The sequence below is a fragment of the Equus przewalskii genome, chromosome 10 (genome assembly GCF_037783145.1).
Source record: "Equus przewalskii isolate Varuska chromosome 10, EquPr2, whole genome shotgun sequence".
Taxonomy (NCBI): Eukaryota; Metazoa; Chordata; class Mammalia; order Perissodactyla; family Equidae; genus Equus; species Equus przewalskii.
Genome location: NC_091840.1, coordinates 3,793,650 through 3,815,368, shown reverse-complemented (window position 1 = coordinate 3,815,368; position 21,719 = coordinate 3,793,650). Strand labels below are relative to the sequence as shown.

General features: G+C 55.6%; 1 pseudogene; it reads right to left on the bottom strand.

Annotated features, from left to right (window-relative positions):
* Positions 1 to 7,516: 7,516 nt before the first annotated feature.
* Positions 7,517 to 8,242, bottom strand: LOC103551445 (phosphopantothenoylcysteine decarboxylase pseudogene; annotated as a pseudogene).
* Between the last annotated feature and the right edge of the window lie 13,477 nt (positions 8,243 to 21,719).

Sequence of the window (21,719 nt, the reverse complement as noted above, 5' to 3'; positions counted from 1 at the left end):
AAGAGGAATGTGCTAGAAATGACTTCTTGAGGGGACTGCATGAGCTCTAGCTTAAAATAAACAAACATAAAAATAACAAAAACTTCTGAAAAGTATAGAATTCAGGCTGAGTTTTGAAAGTTCAGAAAAACAAAAAGAAAAAAATATAACCAATACTCACACAGAGAGAACCACTGTTAATATCTTGGCATCTATCATCCATTTTGTTATTTGCACATGAATAGATATGAGCAGAGATATAGCAATTAATAGGGTATGTACTGTTTTGTAGCTTGTTTTTTTTGAATGCAAGGAGGTATCATGGACATCTCTCCAGATCATTAAATATTTTCCTGCAATGCCATTTTTAACATCTGCCTGGCATTCTCATGCAGGCTCTCCCCGGGAGGCAGGATGAAGTTGCCAATGGCAGCTCCAGGCTTGATGGTCCTTATAGCTCCCAGTCCCAAAGAGGAAGCAGGTGTCCTCAGCTGTTACTATGGCAAAATAAAGAGGAAGGCTCTGATTGGCCAGGCTTGGATCCTATGCCCATCCTTGAGCCAATCACTGCAGCCAGTGGGATTGAGGGCTTTGATTGGCCAGAGCTGAGCCACATGCCCATCCTGTAGCCAGGAAGAGGCTAAGGGGAGGCATGCTGAGCAGATGAAAAGCACAGAGTCCCCGCAGGCTGCAAACCAACAGGAACTCTACAAGTCCGTGTGGAAGGAATGTCCAACAAGGTAGTGGATCTAAGACGAAAGGACCGAGAGACATGGTCCTCACCCTAAAGAGGCTTACAGTTTTGAGGAGACCCCAAAATATGCAAAACCTGACTAATGAAGGGCTAAATGCCAAAAATGAGATAAACACAACAGGAGGACTTTGTTGCAGGACAGACCTGGGTTCGGGTGCAATTTCTACCGTGTTCTTGGCCAATCTCTTTACTTCTCCAGACTCGAGCTTCTTCATCCATAAATTGGAAATAATAATATCTGCCGTACGCTTCAGGCATGGTGGGACATAAGAAGAGCCAGTTGGGAGCCTGGCACGTAGTCAGTGCTTGGTAGAGGGTGGTTATCATTAGAAGAAGTGTCTGTGTGGGGACAGGAGAGCTCAGAATGCACACACCTGCTCGGAAAAGGTTAAATGTGGACGGTGGACTCCTCATAGCAAAAGGTGGAGACAACCCAAATATCCATCAAATGAGGACTGGATAAACGAATTGTGCTGTATCCACACAAGGGACTATTATTCAGCTGTTAAAAAGAACGAAGGACTGACACGCTACATCAGGGATGAACCTCGAAAACATGCGAAGTGAAAGATGCCAGACACAAAAGACCACACATTGCATGACTCCATTCATCTGAAATGTCCAGAATAGGCGAGTCTATAAAGACAGAAAGTGGATTAGCAGTTGCTTAGGACTGAGGGAGCGGGGAGGGGAGGTAGGGGGTTTCTTTTTGGAGTGCTGAAAATGTTTTAAAATTAACTGTGGAGATGGTTGCATAACTATGAATATGTTAAAAACTATAGAATTGTACCCTTTAAATGGGTGAATCGTATGGTAAGTGAATTATATCTCAATACAGCTGTTTAAAAAAAGGATATGTGGATGGTGGCATTTGGGCCTTGAAGGTTGGGTATAATTTAGACAGTCAAGGAAAAGAAGCTTTCCAGGTGGACAGGCGGGCTTTCCCGAGGCAGAGAGGGGAGCCAGCCTGGCTTGTGGGCATGGACCTGGCCAGGACAGGCTGGCAGGAGCAGAGGGCATCTGCAGGGACATTGGCAGGGAGGATGAGGTAGGGGCGGACGATAGGAGAGGCCCCCTCCCAAGAGAGCCTGAGGCTAGGGCTCCTCCTTCAGGCCAGAGAGTGCAGAGACAAACAGGGATGGCTCCGCCAGCTTGTCAGGGGGACCCCAGAAATAGGATGGGAAGACGCGGCAAAGGCTCACAGCACACGCTCCCGGGGAAAGAGCTTCAGGGGCACGCGACCGCCTCTCCTCTCTTGGACTCTGTCCTCTCCCCTCCTCAACAGCCCAGCACATTTTCCAGCCAGCTGTCACCCTTCCCGTCTCTGAGTCAGGCCCCCTGAGAACCACTGTGACCCTCCCCGCAGCATCACCACCAGCTTCTCCATCACCATCGTCTCTTTTTGGGCAGGACAACCCCCAACATATGAGTATTTACTGCCACACGGGACCCACCCTGGACCCCAGAACCATGGGGTCTGCTGGCTTGACTCCTGGCCTTGGGACCGCGGTTGTCGGAGGGGGAGCTGTGGGTGAGAGAGAGAACAGAAGGAGGTGAGAGCAGATTCTCATCCTTGGGCTGGCAGAGGCAGAGCTTTGCTGGCAAAAGAGCAAGCTAAATCAACAAAGCCACCCGGATGTCGAGAGGGGGAAGACGGGGAGTCGAAAACGTGGGCTGGGATGGAGCGACAGCTTTGGGGACACCGGTAGGAGGGGGAGGGGCTCTGGGGCGGGTGCTCTGGGTGTGACGCAAGGAGAGCTGGGAAAAGAGGAATCAGGGAAGTTCTACTGAGTGTCTGAATGTGATGCCTTCATTAAAAGGCTTCATTAAATATTTAAATTGCTTTTAAATCACTTTTAAAATTGTTAATTTTTTTACTGAAATAATTTTTTTAACTGACTAGACTAATTTTTAAGATAGTTTTTGCTTTATAGAAAACTGAGCAGACAGTACCCCTTTACCCCCCAGCCCCACTGGCCTCGGTTTTCCCTATTCCCCGCTACAACAAAATTCCAGAGGCTGTGCAGCTTAAACAACAGAAATTTGTTTCTCTCAGTTCTGAAGGCTCAAAGTCAAAGATCAGGGTGCTGGCAGGCTTGGTGTCTGGTGAGAAGCCACTTCCGGGTTCATAGACAGCATCTTCTCGCTGTGTCCTTGCAGGGCACAAGGGACAAGGGAGCCCGCTGGGGTCCCTTTTATAGGAACACTAATTCTATGGAGGAGGCTCCACCCTCATGACCTACGCACCTCACAAAGGCCCCGCCTCCTAACACCATCACGGTGGGGTTAGGTTTCAACATATGAACTTTGAGGGGACACAAACACTTGGACCATTACACAGCTGAGCCAACATTGACACGTTATTATTAACTAGAGTTCACAGTTTACATTAGGACTCATCTTGGTGGTGTACGTTCCGTGGGTTTGGACAAACGTATGGTGGCGTGCATCCACCTTACAGCATCCTACAGAGTCGTTTCGCTGCCCTAAGAATCCTCTGTGCTCCACCTGTCCATCCCTCCCTCGTATGTTTGGCATTTCCCTGAAAGTGACGTTTGCTGAGAGAGGACCACAGGTAGCCTGGGTCGAACATCACCCACCAGATGTCATCTTGTCTCCATGGGGTACCGGGGTCCTCACATGGCCTGGTGCCTTTATGACCCAGGTGCCCCTTCTTGTATGACCGCACCACGCCTCTCTTCCTGTTGACTGGGGTCTGGACAGGCTAACTGCTGCCCTGCCACATGTAGGAGGGACAGAGCATCCTTGTTTCAGGGTTATGGAGGAAAACAGGCAGCCTGGATGGAGCGAGGCTGGGTCTGGGCCATCTACCAATGCTGCTAAAATCCTCTATCCATTCGATGCTGGCTCTGCAGGAGCACAGGTGACAGAGCCGGGCCGGCAACTGCTGAGGGTCGTCTGCCTGTAGGAAGCGCTGGGGTCGGCGGGCTTTAAGACCCGTGGCCCAGGAGCTCTCCTCCCTCAGAGTCTCACTCTGCACGGATGTTATGAAATAATGTGGTTGCTTTGCTCTCCGCGATTGTGATGTGTTTGGGGGGAAACTTGGGGCTCAAGGAAGGGGCAACCCCGACATCTCGGGCTACTTGCCCATGTTAAGGCATCTACTGAGGGTTCCTGTGATGGCGGCAAGTCCGAGCAGGATGTAACAACCTCTGAAAGGCAGAGAGTTGGAGGCAGAGCCCTGGTTCCAGAAGAGGCACAGCCATTCCCAGACCTGTGACCAGACAATTGGCCTCCCAGCGCTGCTCAGGGACCAGGTTGCTCAGCGAGACCAGGGCCGACACCCCGTGACTCTCGTCTTCACGCGCATGGAGCTGCACGCAGAATAGGCAGCTCACCCACAAATCAGAGGGGCGCCCTTGCAACTTTGCTTTGGGGCTCAGAGCCCAAACTCCTGCCGATCTCCTCTCGCCGGGGCATCTTGATAGGTGCCATCCTCTGCAGTTCTGCCCTCCGACATCATCCCTCTGACCTGCCCCTTAGAGGGAGCCTCTGGGCCCACTGGCTGAGAGATACCGACAGACACGTTTTAATCAAGCACAACGTACATACAGAGAAGCGCACGAATCTGAAGGGTCGAGCTTGGCCCATCCCTGCAGAGTGAACGTGCCGACATGACCACCGTCCAGAGCAAGGAATGGAGCATCGCCAGCACCTGGAACACCACCTCCTCAGTGTCCCCTCCCGGTCCCTGTCCCCTCTTTGACCTCTGTCCTGACTGTCAGCTGTGGGGACTCACTTTGCCAGGCTTCTATTTTAGGTCAGGCCACCGCAAACACACATCTCAATTTTTCAAAAACCTGTCTTGTCATCTTTGCAAAGACGACTTTATTTATATAGAAAACATGGTCACTGCTTAGTTGGGTTAAACTTGCAATTTCTTGCCAACAGTTGGTCTGCATTTATCCTTACTGGGGTGACTGTCTTAGAGGGAAAGTTACGAGGTGGCAGGAATCGTGTCTGTCGAAATTGCTCAACATCCGAGGAATATCCAGAATCTGGTCCAACATCCCCTTCCTTTCCTGGGAAAACAACCCAGAACAGAACTAAGGGGCAGGCAAAATAGCAAGGAAGGTTGGCTGCTGTTAGGACAGAGAAAATGTCAAACACCGAGGACGTCAGTGGGTAAGAAAACCACAGACCGCCGATGGCGGTGGGTGCGGCCGCGCTGAGCCCCTGAGCGAACACACGCTGGGACCTCTTGATTCTGGACTGTGTTAGATGACAGCTCTAGACCACTCTTCTTGCTCACACCTGTTGAATGGAGTTTTCTTTTATTTGTGATGGAAAGCAAACCGAGTAGAGACCCAGCGTCAGAACAGGAGCCAGACCCATCAGCTGACGAGTCCCGTTCTCTGAAAAGACAGCTGCATCTTCCCGGTCCCACTTCTTCCTCCCAGACGGGTGGAGACGGGTGACCACCATGCTCCAACTCGCAGGCTCTGGAGGAAGTGCCGGGGGCCGGAGACAGACCCTGGGCGCCCATGCCGAGGAGGGAAGGCTGCAGAAGGAGCCGGCTGGCACACTTCCCCAGAAACACTCCCAGAACACACGTCTATTTTTTTTTTTTCTTTTGAGGCTTTCCTTCATCAGGCTCAGCAAAGCTCCAGGTGCCAAAAGCTCCCTGACGGGGCTGGTTGAGGGGGAGGAGATCAGACTTGTGAAAAGTTAACCCTGAAAAAGAAAACAAGCAAGGCTGCTCTTCTTGGGCTGAAGGCTCTCACAGCAGCGAGGCCTAGTTTATTGCCAGGAAGCGTGTCGGTGGCGTCGGGGCACTGGGGCTGCACCCTCGCTTCCCACAAAGCTTCTGCATGGTCTCTCCACGGCCTGGCTGCTCCTGAAAAAGGCACTTACTTGCCTTTCTTCTCTCTTTCACCAGTGTCACCTCTGGGGGACTGAGCTGCAAGGTGGGCTCTGTGTCTGCACTCTGAAAATAGGGAGCCGGGAAGGAAGGCCCCCAGGTGCGGACGCAGAGAGAGAGGGTTACGACATGGACACCTGAAAATCCTGGAAGAATAGCTACACCTGTTCTCATTTATTTCCTCTCCTAATATGGTTCAAAAAATGAAGTGTAACTTGCTGAGCCAGACACTGGGCATAAAGACATGCTTCAGGCCTGCTCCCTTCTCGAAGCCGCTTGTTGTCCAATCGCACAGACAGACATTCAGACGATTCCTACGATGAAATGGGAAAAATATTACACCAGCCGCCCACGTGGGTTAAGAGGCGCTCCATTGTAGATAACTATGCACAAACTCATACAGTCTTAAGCAGGAAAGTAGATTTACTGGCCCACTTCACAGAAGGGGCCCCAGGGAGGGCAGACATTGCCGTGTTTGATCAAGGGTCCCCCGTCCTCCGTTCATCTGCTTCTTTCTTAAATTGGATTGCCACAAAGTGGCTGCCAGTGCACCCAGGCCATATGCTTCCACATTCCAGTTGCTTTCTTCGGCCACGGACCACAAGTCTTGAACTCTGCTATGCAGTGGTTAGAAGCGTAGACTCAGAGCCAGACAGACCTGACCGTTAACTCTGTCTCTGCCGTCTTCTGGCCTTGTGACCTTGGGCAAGTTATAGCCCTCAGTTTCTGTAAAGTGTGGAGAACAGCCCCGGTCTCGCTGGGTCGTGGGGAGAAGGAATCGAGTAGACGAGGATCAAGCACTCGGCACAGCCCCGGGTGCCCTGTAAGCGCTCCATGAGCGCGGCCGCGGGGGCACTGTGATGGCGTCCCGGCTCCTCCTCCCTCTTTCTGGGGGACCCTGCTGGGTTTGTTTGGAATCTACACCTCCCCATGCAGCCCAGACTCTTTGGGGAGAGACGAGTCTTCCCGGGCTCAGTGGTGCCACGGGGCCTGTCCCTTGGCCTCGGCTAGCCGTTTAGTGCCAAGCATGTGCCCCAGATGGACTCAGCGAGAACGGAGGAGACATTAGCGGGAGGTGGCGGCAGAGCCTATTTTCATTTTTCTTTTTTTTTGTACACATTGTCTCATTTAATCCTTTCAACTCTCCATGAGAGCTGGATGATAACACATATGAGGAAAGCGAGGGTCTGAAAGGCTGAGCTCTGAGCCGAGGTCCCACTGCTAGTACGTGGCAGCGCTGGGGCTTGACCTAGGGGCTGTCTGGCTTCAGGGTCCTTTGCCCTTAGCCACCACACAACATGGGGACTAAGGAGCGCCAGTCACTCATCAGCCCAGACCCTTCCCCAGCCATACCTAGCAATGCCTCCAATCTCTGAGACCACAGACGGGCTCTAAAGGAAGGACAGAGTCTCCTAAATGGTCACTTTCTTCTCCAGTACCCCGATCTCACGGCATGGTCTCTGGGGAATCAGGGACTTGCCAGCTCACAGGCTTCCCTGACTCTCCGTGGCACTTGGGCACCATACCAGCAAGCTGAAGCTCCAAAGGCCTGGCCAGGGGCCCGCCATGCTGGGGATCTCCAGCTTTGGCTGTTTCTAAAAGCTGCTCTTGGGCACAATGTAGAGTCAAGGCCTCTCAGCCACTCCTCTGTCCCTCTCCCAGAGCGCAGGGACGATACAGCAACTTGTTCCGCTTGCTTGCTGTGCTCATCCCAGGATGAGGTGGGGAGGGGCTCCAGAAAGTGAGTATCTTCTAAGTGGAAAGGAATTGAGACCTGGGCCTTTGGTCTCGTTTAACCTGGGGCAAGTCAGGCCCCGGGGGAGGCTCCAGAGCAGGCCCAGGCTGGAGCCCTACTCAGCAAATGCAGGCGTCTTCATCATATTTTGCTGACGTCCATCTACTTCACCAGCTTGGCCTGAAAACACGCTGAGTGCAGAGGGACACACACGACAGAAATCCTGGGTTCAACTCTGCTGGAAGCCACTGTGAAGGGGGAGGATCTCTTTCACTCTGTCCACAATGGTGCCCACTGCAGCCATGGCCCCCAGATGTTGGTCTCCACACACCAGCTTCTTGGCCACACAGGGAATCTCGACGTAGCGAAGGCCTTGAGCTGGCCCCCCTGCTGCGCGGTGATGGGGTGCTCCCACAGGCAGTGTTCATCGCCGGGCAGAAGAGCAGAGGCTTGCTGCAGTCCCAGGCCCGGATGACACAGGTAAGCAAGTTGTCACAGATGCCTCTAGCCACCTTCCCCAGAGTATTGGCATCAAGAGGAGCCACCAGCATCAGGTCTGCGCACTGCCGCAGGTCAATGTGGAGAAGTGGATCAGATCGGCGCTGCCACATCTCCCATCCATCAGCATTGCTGTCGAGGGTGACAGGAACATCCTGGGAGTGTAGAAATGTTTGGCTCTCTCAGTTTTAACTACTGCTACTTCCAGGCCAGGAATATCCAAAAGCCTTCGCACCAGAAGGGGCAACTTCAGAGCTGCAACACTCCCAGTGACACCCACGAGAACACGGAACTGTCCCTCCACCGAGGGGGCAGCAGCTGGACACGAGGCCCTTGCTTCCATGTGGGGTCTGGTGGCTTCAAGTTCAGGGAGCCTGCCAGGAGTGGGCTCCATAAAGCCCTGTCAGGATTCAGGATACACCCACAGGTAGCAGAGGCGCTTGGTCATGCTCAGACGCTGGGCGGGGGGATGTCTGCCTCGAAGTCTTGGTCGAAACATGGCTTCAGCGGAATGGATTTGGGCAACGGTGGGAAGTCGTTCACTTTCTCTTTGCAGAGTTGAGCCGTCCACTCCCCTCCCAGCCGCGTCCGCCCAGCGCCGGGCTTCCTCGCTGCCTCCTCAGGTATTCTCCCTGCTCCCTGCTCATCTGGGTTTCCTCCCCAGATCCTGTTTTCCAAAATGGCCACAACAATAGCTCCCATCCCATGTGCTCCTCCAGCAGTGTGACCTGGACACTCCTCCCGTGAGTGGTGGGCTCTGTGGGCCCTCCCCTTGAAAGCCAGCAGGGCTTTGTGACCACCTCAACCAATGGTATGCAAGGGGAGTGAGGCTGCGAGACTTCCCAGGCCAGTCACAGCCATGCCGTGCACTTCTGCCTCGTTCTCCTGGAACCCAGCCACCACGCTATGAGCAGGAGCCAAGGTCCCCAGTCCAGAGCCCCGGCTGAGTTCCCAGCCATTATCAGCACCATTTTCAGCCACGTGAGTGAGCTGTCTTGAAACAGATTCTCTAGGCCCCAGTTGAGCTGCCCCAGCTGATGCCATGTGGAACAAAGAGGAACCATTCCTGCTGAGCCCTGCCCAAATCACAGATTTGTGAGCAAAATAAAAGATTTAGTCACTAAGTTTTGGGGTGATTTGTTACACAGAAATAGATAACTAGAACAGGAGTCCTGAAAAAGAGGTTCACTCTGCCTTTTAAAAGTCATGGTATAGAGCTGGAGCCACTGCAGCCGTTTTGGCACCATGAGGGAAGCCAATGTGAGGATAAAGTTGCTGCTACAGAAGGTAGAAAGGAGAGGTGGACCTGAACCTGGTCCTTTGGACATGGCTGAACTGCTGGCTCAACCTGCCAAGAAGCCTAGCCAGCTTCTGTACTTTCCAGTCGATACGAACAGAAACATCCTCTCCAAAGTTTAAGCCTTTCTTTCTTTTTTTTTTTTTCTGCTTTATCTCCCCAAACCCCGCCATACACAGTTGTATATCTTAGTTGCAGGTCCTTCTAGTTGTGGGATGTGGGATGCCTCCTCCACCTGGCCTGACAAGCGGTGCCATGTCCGTGCCCAGGATCCGAACCCTGGGCCGCCGCAGTGGAGCGTGCGAACTTAACCCCTCAGCCACAGAGCCAGCCCCTAAGCCTTTCTGAATTGGATTTGTTACCCATAAGCAAAAGCATCCTAACTAATATATCCACTATCACTAACACGGGGTCATGATCTGGGTTCAAGCAGAGGGGAACACCTCGATCAGGTACTTTAGAACAATAACTCTGGTGGCTCAATGCAGCTGGCCTGGAGGGGTGGGAGGCAGAGAGGCCACTCAGGAGGCTGCGGCAAAACTCCCAGGCAAGGGAGGTGAGGGTCAAGGTCATGGGTCTGGAGACGAGCGTTGCTGAGTGACAGTTCACAGGTGCTGTGCTTGGTACTACGAGTGATAGAAAGAGATACAAACCACCACCCTCTTCGGATGAAGAACCAGACGAGCAGTTGAGCTATTGGGAGTGACTTGAAGAAAGCTGCACCAACGCTCCCTGCCCTCCCCTCCCGCAGGACTGGGCCCAGCCTCCTCTCCCATCGTCCTCGCTGTTTGGCACTGAGGAGAAGCTACAAATCTCCCGGAAGGATTCAGGGGGAAAGGCACCAAGGGAAATGGAAGTTTCTAGGCCCAGGTGGCTCAGCGGCTTCGAGGCTCCCCCTGTCCACTGCCCTCGAACAAACGACTCTCCCTGTTTGAGCCAGTTGTCCTCCCTACAGTTGTTCTCGCTTGGTTCCCACCCAGACTGACCTCAGCCCATCCCACCCTCCAGCCGAGCCAGGCCGGCCCTCCCCGCCCGCCCCCCCCCCCCCCCCCCCCCCCCCCGCCGCGCCCCTGCACAGCTGGTAGTTGTTACTGGAGCCCTCAGATGTTTACCAAACGGCTTGCTCTGCATTTTCCCTCCTCTGGCAACACAGATTCTTAAAGGGGCCAAGCTAGTTTTCCTCCTCCTGGGCCTCGGGGGGCCCCCTCTCCCTCTGGATTCTTCCCAGGGTGCCCTCTGGAGCTTGTGCGGGGAGCAGGTGCCAGTGTTGGGCCAGCTGGAGCCGGCAGGCTGGATGACTCCCTGGGTGGCCAGCCCCGGGGCCGTGGTGTCCTGGCAGCCCTGACTTGGGGGCCGAGGGGCACCTAACTGGCCTGTTTCCTCCTTGGCTGGAGGGCCTTGACTCCCAGCCTGTGGAAGCTCAGGGCGAGTCCCCAAGACCCACCGCTCCAGGCACCCCATGCCAGCCTCCTCGCAGCCCGGCCTCCTCCCTGCCTGGATGAGTAAATGCAGGCGCCCCAGGGTTTGGACAACCCACAGCCCAGAAACTCCCCACTGTGCCAAAAGGAAGAGAATCCTTCTTATAAGAACTGAAGATTTCAAGCATCTGTGCAGGCAGCCAGCAGATGCCGCCAAGGTCAAAGGGAGCAGCTCAGCCCAGCGGGGGTGGGGGAGGAGGGGAGCTGGCCTGGCCCCTTGTGTGGTCAAGGGGAGCCCTCCTGGCTGTTCCCTGGGCCCATGGGGACTGCCTGGCTGCAGCGTGGGCCCCTCCCTGAACCTCAGTCAACCCAAAGCCTTTGAAAGACCATGAAGCCTGGACCCCGGAGGGCAACACTGCCTTAATCCAAAGCGGGTGGGGAAAGCTCCTGGCAGGGCCTGCGGGCACTGGGTCTCTAACCCAGGCCTCTAAAAGAGCGGAGACTCCTGGAGGGCCTGGCGCAGAGCTGGACCTGCTTGAGCATCCAGGAAAGACGGCACAATAACATCCTGTCGTGGACTGAACATTGGTGTCCCCCCCAAGTTCGCATGTTGCAAACTAACCCCCAACGGGATGGTCTTTGGAGGTGCCGCCTCTGCGAGGTGATCAGGTCAGGAGGGTGGAGCCCCATGATGGTATTAGCGCCCTTACAAAAGAGACCCAGAAAGCTCCCTCCACCCTTCCACCCTGTGAAAACACAGCAAAAAAGATGGCCATCAATGAATCAGGGAGAGGACCCCCAGAGACAGCGAGTCTGCCGGGACCTTGATCTCGGGCTCCAGCCTCCAGAGCTGTGAGGGGTAAGTTCTGCTGCTTGTAGGGCACCCAGTCTGCGGTGCTCTGTAGTAGCAGCCTGAGCAGAGTAACGCACACCCTCCCCATCATGATAAGGGCACCGTGGCCCATGGGAGCCTTCAGATGCCCTTCCATGCAGTGGTGATGCCAGCCCCTGGAGAGAGGCAGTGTATCGACACCCACTTTACAGAGACCACGCTCAGGCTCAGAGAGGTGAAGCCTTCTGCCTAAAGTCACACAGCCAAGAGACAGCAGTCAAGCCTGGAGATGTGACTCTAAGGCTGTGTTTCATCATCTGTTGTGTCGGGTCCACCTGGAACTCAGAGGTCACCTTGCTTGTCTGGTTAGAGCTGCACTGAGCGGCAGGTGTGGCTCTTCTGGGCCACAGGGCAAGTCTGGGGCAAGCTGGGTCCTCGCTGTGGTTTAGGCTCTTTCAAATGGGCACAGGCTTCCTCTGCGCCACCTGGGGAAATTTATTTCAGAGGCAACTGCCCTCCAAGATGAGAGGGTGGGAGTGAGGGGGTCGCCAAAGGCCTCCCCTGAGAACGGTGTCTCATCGCAGGCGGGGGATGGCCCCAGTGGCAGAGCAGGGAGAAGAGAAAGCCACCAGCCCCGGGAGATGGCCAAGGTCACAAGCAGCCCTGGTTACCATCACGCCCCCTGAGTCACTGCGTTGCCAAGGCAACGCTCCTTCCCTGCTACCCATCCCTGGGTCTGCAGTGACGCAGCAAAGCCTTCTGCACGCGGCTCCTCGGAAGGGGCTTCAGGCTGCTCCAATGGGGAACAGCTGCTCCGCACAGCACACACGGAATCATCGGGAGCCGCCCGTGGTCACACCCCTGCCAGCCTCCCGGCTCGCGGGCAAGGCTCTGGGAAAAGAGGCCCACGGGCCCCATCTCCCCACCTCTGACAGCCTCCCTCCTTGTTCAGCAGTCCTGCCCAGACACCTGGGTGCCCCTGCCTTCTCCTGTCCAGCCCCCTCCCTCCCCCACCATGGCAGCCAAAAGGAGCCTGAGCACAGCCGACCTGCCAGAATGGGGGGCAGGGGAGGGGCCTGCAATATTGTGATACAGTAGGAAATGCGTGCTAGGGCTTTGTCCTGGTTCCCGGAACAAGAGCCTCTAAAGCCTTGGAATTAACTGAGTGGTTGGGGAGAGCAGAGCATCTGTTGGTATTCATAAGGAGCCGTTAAGACCACACTTGAATTTATGCTAATGAGGTGGCTCTTGGAGGGTGGGGCCGGTTGCAGAGGACTCAACCACGTGATTAGGAGTTTGGAACCTCCAGCCCCGGCCCCATCTCCTGGAGGTTGAGTTAATCCCCAGTGGCCAGTGGTTTGACCGATCCCGAAGACCCCATAAAAACCCCAAAATGACGGGGTTCGGGGAGCCTGCTGTTGGTGAACGCGTGGTGGAGGTGTTGGGGGAGTGGGGCACCCGGGGAGGGCGGGGAAGCTCCTCCCCCTGCCCCATACCTTGCTGTGGGCATCTCTTCCATCTGGCTGTTCCCACATTGGATCCTTCTACGATAAACCCGTGACAGTAGGTGAAGCGTTTTCCTGAGTTCCGTGGGCCATTCCAGTAAATTATCCAACCCGAAGAGGGGGTGGTGGGAACCCCCCTTGGGACTTGTGGCTGGCGTCTGAAGTGGCGGGCAGTCTTACGGGACTGAGCCCTTAACCTGGGGGTCTGCGCTAACCCCAGGCAGTTAGTGTCAGAGTCGGAGAAGGGCTGCTGGGAATGACACCGCCCGTTAGGTGTCAGGAGGAAAAAACCCTCTCATTGCTGTCAGGGTTGTGACAACAGATCAAAGACCCAAAGGCATCAGAGCTTTCAAAGCTCCCAGAGATTCCCAGACGCAGCCGCTGCGGCTGTCACCCGTCTAGGCCGCGTGCTCTGCACGCCGGGGTTGCGGTGCGGTGGGGGGGGGATTGCCCAGAATGCCTGGAGGGCTCTGGAAGCACAGATTGCAGCCCCTTCCCCAGGGTCTCTGACTCAGCGGGACCAGGCAGGCTAAGAATTCACATTGCTAACAAGGCGATGCTGATACCCAGGCGGTGCTGATGCTGCTGATGAGGGACCCCACTCTGCGAACCGCTGGTTGAGATGATCTGAGCTGAAGCTGACCTAAGCTGGCTCGGCATTCACAGCTTTTCACTTCCTCTGCTTATGGCTCTAAACAAGATCCACATCCTAAGCGTCTCGGTTTGCGTAGATGGGGTAGGGGAGACGGCAGGCGTAGGCCTGTGTTGACCTCTTGTTAGAACACGGGGGTTGATTCATTCATTTGATGGAGATTTAAGGGCTGACCATGCTCCCGCTCTGCGCTGGGCATTCCTGGGATCCGAACGTGGGAAAGATGAATTCAGTCCAGTGGGGATCACCATGCCCTGTGGAGGGATTATTGCAGGGGAGGACGTAGGGCGTGTCTCGGGCATGAGGCGGGGCGGCTGACTCAACTCTGAAGACAGAGAGGTGGGTGTTCCCAGACGTCAGTCGTGCCGCTGAGCCCCTGCTGCCCAGCGTGTGGTCCTCGGACCAGCAGCATCAGCATTGCTGGCAGCCGGTAAGAAACGCGGACGCTCAGGCCCTTTTCAGCAAGAGCCCCGGGGTCTGAGGTTGAGAGACCCCAGACTGAGGGATGTGTAGGAATTAACCTTGTGAGGGGAGCAGAAAGAGCGTTCCAGAAAAAGAAATTGTCTGTGTGCATTCTGAGAAGGAAAAGAAGTTCCATGGCCCAGAGGCGGGGCCTGGGGTGGGTGGTGGTGAAATTTCTTTCCTTCTGAAGGGACCACCATCAGGGAACCTCTGGCTACTGTCCATCCTTAAGTGGGGTGACCAAACCTCCAGGTTTGCCGGGTTGGGGGGCTTCCTTAACTGCCCGGGAGTGGGGGACGCCTCTCATTGGTAAAACTGCGGCCTTGTTTTGCTGAAATTCCAAGAACACATTCGCTCTTTGCACAGTCAGCTCCGGCTTCCCTGTGGAGCCTGGATGGGAAGCCCAGGGTGTGGCGGCGCCCGGGGGGCCCCTCAAACAGACGGTGGCCGAGCGGTGTCACCAGGATGCTCAGGAAACGAGAGGCAGGAAGAGGGCAGTTTATCTCTCAGCCTCCTTTGGAGAGGCTGGTCCCTCTGGGTCCAGGGCAAGGACTTGAGAGATGAAAGGGTGCCCAGAAGCCAGCGGGGTCCCCATCTTATAGAAGAGGAGGCTGAGGACGGGGGTGAAGGGCCCCAGTCTGCTCAGCTCCACAGCCACGGACTGGAACTCAGGTCCCAGCCTCAGCCGGCTGCCTCTGTGACCGTCCCTGACAAACGCTCGCCGTCTGTCTCTGTCCCACTCAGACCGTTAGAATGTGCCTCCTCACATTAAGCCAAAATCCGTCTCTCGGGGGCTTCCCTGCCTCGGCCTCTCGGATCTTTGAAAGGGGTCATGGTCCATGATCCATTCAAACCCCGCTCGCGAATCCCCACGGAGCACCGGGAGCATCACACGCAGGTGGATTAGAATCGCCGTCAGCGTCTACGTGTCAGCTTCGCAGTCACCGCCCGAGGCCTCGTACCAGCGCTCAGCACCAGTCCCCCACGAGCTGAGCTGGCCACAGCCAAGAGCCCCGCCAGACACGGGGGATTTGCTGGAGTGGGTGAAAGGGTCCGGGTCCCGCCCAAGGTGAGCAGACTCCCGGGAACAGCGAGCTGTGTGGAGTCTGGACGTCAGTCCCCAGCCAGGAGGGAGAGGCAGGAGCTTGTTGTTTTCAGGTGAGAAAAAAAGAGCTGGAGGCCCCCACGTAGCTCTGGGTGCCCTTGGGGTCCCGTGGTGGGAATGTGAGGCTGCGAGGGGACCCAGCCCCCAGCACCAGCACCTGCCCGGCTGCCAGCAGGGTTCAGATCAGAGAATGCACGCGGAGGCTGAGCACGCTCTGCTCCTAGAACTCTGAACAGCCCCACACTTGGGAGAATTGTGTTCCCCAAAAAGATATGTCCGAGTTCTAGACCCCAGTAACTGTGAATGCAACTTGGTTTGCAAAAAGGGTCCTTCAGATCTAATCAAGTCAAGGATTTCAAGAGGAGATCTTCCTGGATTTAGGGTGGGCCCTAAATCCAATGACTGAAGTCCTTATAAGAGGAGGAGACGGAGGCTTGAGACACAAAGGGACACAGAGAAAAGAAGGCCATGTGGAGACAGAGGCAGAGACTGGAGTGATGTGTCTACAAGCCAAGGAAGGTCAAGGATCACTGGCAGCCACCAGAAGCTGAGAGAGAGGCTGGAACAGATGCTCCCGCAGAGTGTCTGGAGGGAACCAGCCCTGCCAGCACCTTGATCTCAGACTCCTGGCCTCCAGAACCAGGAGAGAATAAATTTGTGTTGTTTCAAGGCCCCAGTTTGTGGCAATTTGTGATGTCAGCCCCAGGAAACTAACACAAGTCCCAAATTCCTACCCCTTCCAGGGAGACAGGCCTGGGCATCCGTGCAGCCCCTGGGATCTGAGGTGGGCGGGCTGGGCTGGGGACCTGGGCTGCCTGCTCCAGGGGTGTGAGGTCCTCTCTAGCGGGTGTGTGGAGGTCAGGGGTGTGGGCAAGCTCCGGTGAGGCAGGGATCCGCAGGCCTGCCCCTGGTGCCCTACTTGAGCAAGTTCTGATGACGAGCCAGAGCAGGGCAGCCGGGACTCCAGCCCGCACGTTCCCTGCCTCACCCTGAGCAGTACGATGATGCCCTGGCCTGGCCTGGCTGACCTGGCCTCCCTGAGACCCCTCGGTCCCGCTCTTCCACGTTTGTCTCCGCTCAGTCCATCTCCTGGACGCCTCCCTCCTTTTCTCTCTTTAGATGACAGCCTGGGGCGGTCTCCTCCATCAAGGCCATCATTGCTGGCCTGCAGTCCCCAACCCGGTTCCAGCTCCTCTTTGCCGCCTTGGTGTAGTTGTGTCGTTCTATGTTTCTCTCTTGCAGGCAGAGACCCCGGTCGTCTGGATCACCCCCCAGCTCAGCCCGAGGGGCCTCCGTAAGGTCCTCCTCCACTGATGGCCCGAGTGCACCATGTGAATGCACACATCTGGCGTGGGCGTGTGTGCAGACTGAGTCGGCCCGTGACGCGGAGCTGTGGTGTGAGGAAGAGGAAGCCGGGAAGCCAGCCCTGCATTCTCTCCGACGTTTTGCAACTACCACATGCTTGGCTCGCAGCTCCTGGCGTGCCCCCAGCGACATTCCTGCAGAAGATCAGCTGCTGCCACATCAAACCGTTTCCGTCCAGCTCTCACTGAGGCCCGAGGGCCTGCCACCTTAGCCCGGGACCTCATGGGTGGGGCACGAGGAAGTCACCACGAATTCCAGGCATTTCAGGGAGTTGTGAGCATATTTGTGCGAGGCTGTGGCCAAAACCTGGGGTGTGAGGGCCTGAGCGGCGGGGAGACTGCTCTTGAAAAACCTTTCATTATGTCATATATATCTCAACAAAAAGTTTTTAAAAAATTGAACAAACAAACAAAACCCTGTCATTGCATGAGGGATACACAAATGTTTTCAAGGTGAAAGAATCACCTGGGAATCCCCTCCCCAACAGAAGCACTACCACGGGTCACGTGCTCCTCGCCCCCCACAAGTGCACCCCAAACCAGTAACTGCGGCAGAGCGGCTCGGGGTTCCCTGGGCCCTCCCTGGATCACCCAGGGCTGCTGCCCAGTGCGGGAGGGGTAGCTCCTGGAAGGAACAGCGAGATCCTTTTGGGAAAGGTAAGGATGGGACATGGAGACTCAATGGACAACCAGTAGAAGGTTCTGGAATGTTCTGCAACTTGCTTGTTTGTCTAACTTGATACTGTGTCTTGGAGATCTTTCACGTCAGTACATATGGGGCCACAAAGTCCTTTTGAATGGCTGTGTAATAGTCCCCTCTATGGAGGGCCCGTAGGGTATTTATTCCTCAGTGTATCTGAACCTCCTTCCTGCGCTTGGGAAACCTGGCCCGTGAGAGCCTAAAGCCCCGGTTGCTGCTCTCCGACGACCTCTCAGGGCCTCGAGCCTGCAGCACAGGGCTCAGCGAGGCAGGAACGGTTCAGAATGCTCGCTAGGGGCGGTAAAACAGCAGCAGCAGCATGGGGAAGGCGTGGCCCATGGACAACGACACGTCCATGGCAGGGGTGTTGGTGGCTTCACTTCCAATCTATCTGAGTCCAGCTGTCCTCAGCCTCCTGGCTACAGCCCATTTCAAATGGCAGCTCCTCCCATCAGGACGTGGAGTCTATTTTCCCACGCTCTGGATCCATGCTGATCTGGTGACGTTGTGAGTGAGTTCCAAGCCCAGGCCTCAGGTGGCCTTGCATCTCGACACATGGAACACCGCCACCACACGACCAAGCCTGGGTAGCGTCCACCAGGACGAGGGACCAAATGCAGAGAGCGGCCCCGCCCTCCCAGCCATCCCAGCCATCCCAGCCATCCCGGTAAGGCCTGACCTGAGTGAGGCCAGCCAGCCCTGTGTGGAGCAAAGATGAGCCATCCTAGCTGAGCCCAAGGTACAACCCGAGGATGCATGCACAAAGGAATGGTGGTGGTGGGAGGCCGCTAAGTTTTGGAGTGGTTAGTTAGTTGGCGAGAGTTAACTGGAACACTAACCTGCCTTCCCTGCCTCTTGCTCAGTCCGCAGCCTGGCTGTCTACCCTTCCCAGGCAGCCTGTGAGCTGCCGTAGATCCCTTTTCTGCACAACACGAGAGCTGGTTCCGTTGTTTGCAGCTAAGAACACTGACTGGCATAGAAATCGGTGCTGGAAATGGATTTCAGGTAATCAGCCCTCAGAGAAACAGTGGACTGAAAGCAGACAAAATCCCCTTTGTACACGCCCACTGGGATGGCGACAGCAAAAAAGATTGATGACGTGGGGTATTGGTGACTGTGTGGGGCAACTGGAGCTCCACCCCCCTGCCGGGGAGAGCAGGCGCTGGCACAGACGCTTGGCAAGAGTGTTCAGCGACGTCCACTATAGCTAGACGTACGAGCCACCACTTCCACTCCTGGGTATGGGCCCAAGAGAAGCGAGTCCACGTGTCCACGAAGGGACAGACACGAGAACATTCATAGACGCTTTATTCAAAAAACCAAGACGCCGGAAACGACCCCAATGCCCAATGCTGTGGAACAGGTGGGTAAATTGTGGCAAATTCATGTAATAGAATTCTGCTGTGGTGCATGGAGCGGCAGGCATGAATCTCACAGACAAAATACCGAGCCAAGAAAGGCTGACACGGAAGCCTAGAAGGCTACATACAGCAGGATTTCGTTTATATGAAGTTCCAGAATGGAAAGACTAATCCACGTTGACAGAAGTCAGAAGAGTGGTTATGTTGGGAGGCGGGGGTGCTAACCAGGAAGAGGCAGGAGGGGGTCCTCTGGGGTTGAAGGAAGAGCTGGGTCTGAGCTGTGGCCTATGCAGACGTAGTGTAAAAACTAATTGACTCTATACTTTATTCTTGTATCTGTTTGTACGTATATGTGCCCACAGATAGACATACATATGTATAGATATGTGTACATGTTTGACACCAGTAAAGTCGTTCCTCAGAATCCCACCAGATCCACAGATTGAAATCTGGAGCTGCAGCCAGTGGTGAACCAGCTGATTCAGTCATGGCCCGTGGTCACCTGGAATGAAGTGCCCACCAGAGGCAAAATGTGGGGGACCTCACTGTTGCCCATAACATAGTATGAAGAACAAAGGATATTCAAGGATTGCAAGGTCAGGGCAGTTGCTTCTAACAGGACTGATGCAAGGACGAGGCAAGGGAGCCACCTTTGGTGCAAAATCTAAGGAGGCATTCAGTCTCGGGGGATCGATGGCTGGGGAAAGCCCTTTGTCCTCTTCTGCTACCTCCTTCCTGCTTCCTGAAAGGCAGACATGCTAGCTGGAATATCAGCAGCCATTGTGGACCATGAGGTAAGCTTGAAAATGGCAGTCACATGCTAAGACAATGGTGTGTAAAGAGAAGGAGCCTATCTCCAGGAAGCCTGCCTTCTCCCTTCTACGTGAGAGAGAAATGAAGTCTCTCCTATAAGCTGCTGCTGTTTTGGGTTTTCATTATATGAAGCTGAAGCCAAACATATCTGGCACAGGTGCATCCATCAGAGGCTCCATTGCTAGCTTGAGCAGCGGAGAGCGGTGGTAACTAGCTCCTCACTGATTGACTGAAAACTGGGCTCCTCGGTGGTCCACGAATTCCTCGGTGTGATGTAGAGAGAGGAACCCAGGAGCCAGGGCCCTGGCAGAGTGTACTGTGTCCAGTTAATCCCTGGCCCCTAATCTGGACGGACCCAGACAGCCCTCTTGCTCCAAGGCCGGGGGAAATGCCCCGGGGAAGGAGGCCCCAGCATCTTAGAAAGCGCCCTTGCGCTCGTCTCTGTAGATGAGAGGACCCCGCCCAGAGACCCTGCAGCTGAAAGGGCTTCCCTGATGATGCGGGAGAGGCTGGGGAGGGGGTTGGCTGCCCGTGAGGGGCTCGGGACCAAGGCAGATGGGCAGCCTGCAGAACTCTTACTCAATTCGCATCGTTGAAAAAACTCAAGAGATAGTGAGCAGAGATGATGGAGCCATTATGACAAAGTGTCATAGCCCTTTCCCCGTTCCTGGGTCAACTTCAGAGCCCCTCAGAGGCAAGTGGTCCAATGTTCCAGGGCAAAAGCCCCATAATAAAACCACAGGTACGTGTAGCACCCAGAACCGTCCTTGTCACTCACCAGGCATGGAGCGTCCCGGGAAAGGGCTTTGCAGGCTGCCGTAACTCCTCAGTGAGTAGATTATCCTCAACCATGTCGGTGGAGGTTCCAGTGGGCCTACTGCTGTTCCAGACACAGCCTGATGGGAGCAAATGAATGCAGCCCAGCCCTTGGAATGCGGTCGTGGCCGTGAGCAATTCTCTCTCTCTCTCTCTCATGCACACTCACACATCCACCAGCTCTCTCATTCTGGGTCCACCTCCTGCCACCGCATCATGCCACAGTCATCGCCCTGGACTGAAGTGAAGACAGGTGGCCCTCAGCCACTTAGAAAAGGGCACAACCTCGATTAGCTCTCTCTGGACTTTTGAGGTGACAGGTGCCACACTGGGGGTGCTGCTGCAGCCCCTTACTGGTGAGCCAAAGCTGGAGTCAGAGCATGAGGCAGCTGGTTGGCTGGTGCAGGCTGCAGTGCGCCGGCCTTCATGAGCCACTCACCTGCAGGTGCTCAAGATTCGCAAAGGTGCACGGGGCTGGGTGGGGGGGCACTGAGGGAGGAACCCCCCGGGAGGGGTCCAGGGTTTGCAGTCAAGTCCTGCCATGCCCTCTTCAGCAGGAAATCTCTCTCCTTCCAAGCCACAACCAGCTTTCAGCCCTGACACCTGAACGTGGGTCCTGAGCTGCCTCCAGGAGCGGGGATGTGATCCGAGCCACCTGGCTGTGAGCACACCAGCAGAAGGAGGGAGGGGGACCTCCAGGAGTGGCCCAATCCATCCCTGGAGGCACGGGTAGTTTGCACCTGCAGGTTGCTACAATCCTGCATCACCTACAGCCTCCTCAGCATCAGCGATGGAGGAGGGGATGCAAGCCTGGTTTCAGATGGCACCGCGGGCTAATACGAGACGGGAGAGGCTTGCTGTGGCATTGTTGCCTGGCAGGAAAGGGACCCCCCCCCCTTTGGGCAGAATGTTGAGCAGCCGTCTCATTCTTCATTAGGGTGGAGGGAAGAGGGCCTGGGGCCACCTGACTGTGGAAGTGGCTGATGGTTTGGTCAGAGTCTGGGATGGAAGGAGTTAGATGGAGGGTGAGTGACAGCGAGCTTTGGGCAGAGGACGAAGACAGACATCTGGCGTGGTCACAGAGGATGAGGACGTTTATGTCCCCGCAGCGGCACAGGCTCTCACCTGTGGAGGTCAGGCAGGCTGCTCTGGGGGTGTCACTCTGCCCCCTCTCCAGTCACAGGGGTCTACTCTGCTGGCTCTCCAGGTGGCCTTGGTGGCAGGGAGGGCGCTCTGCACGGGTTCACTTTGGCCTCATCACAGGCTCATGTGATCCAACATTCGCTCCTGAGCCCTCAGCTGGCCCTTCCAATGCCCAGGTGGAGCGGCCGGCTCCCTGACGGCAGCTGTGCACGTGACGCCTTCCACCCAAGGAGTCAACATTTATTCTGGATTTGGCTTGGCCCTCCTCCCACCATACTGCCCTTAGTGCTACTGATCCTGGACTGACCAGCAGCGCGAGGGCTGCCCCCAGGTCACGTGTGTGCTGAGGCCCCGGGTTCACTGTCTGTGAATAGCCCATGACGCATAAGCGGCTTATGAAGAG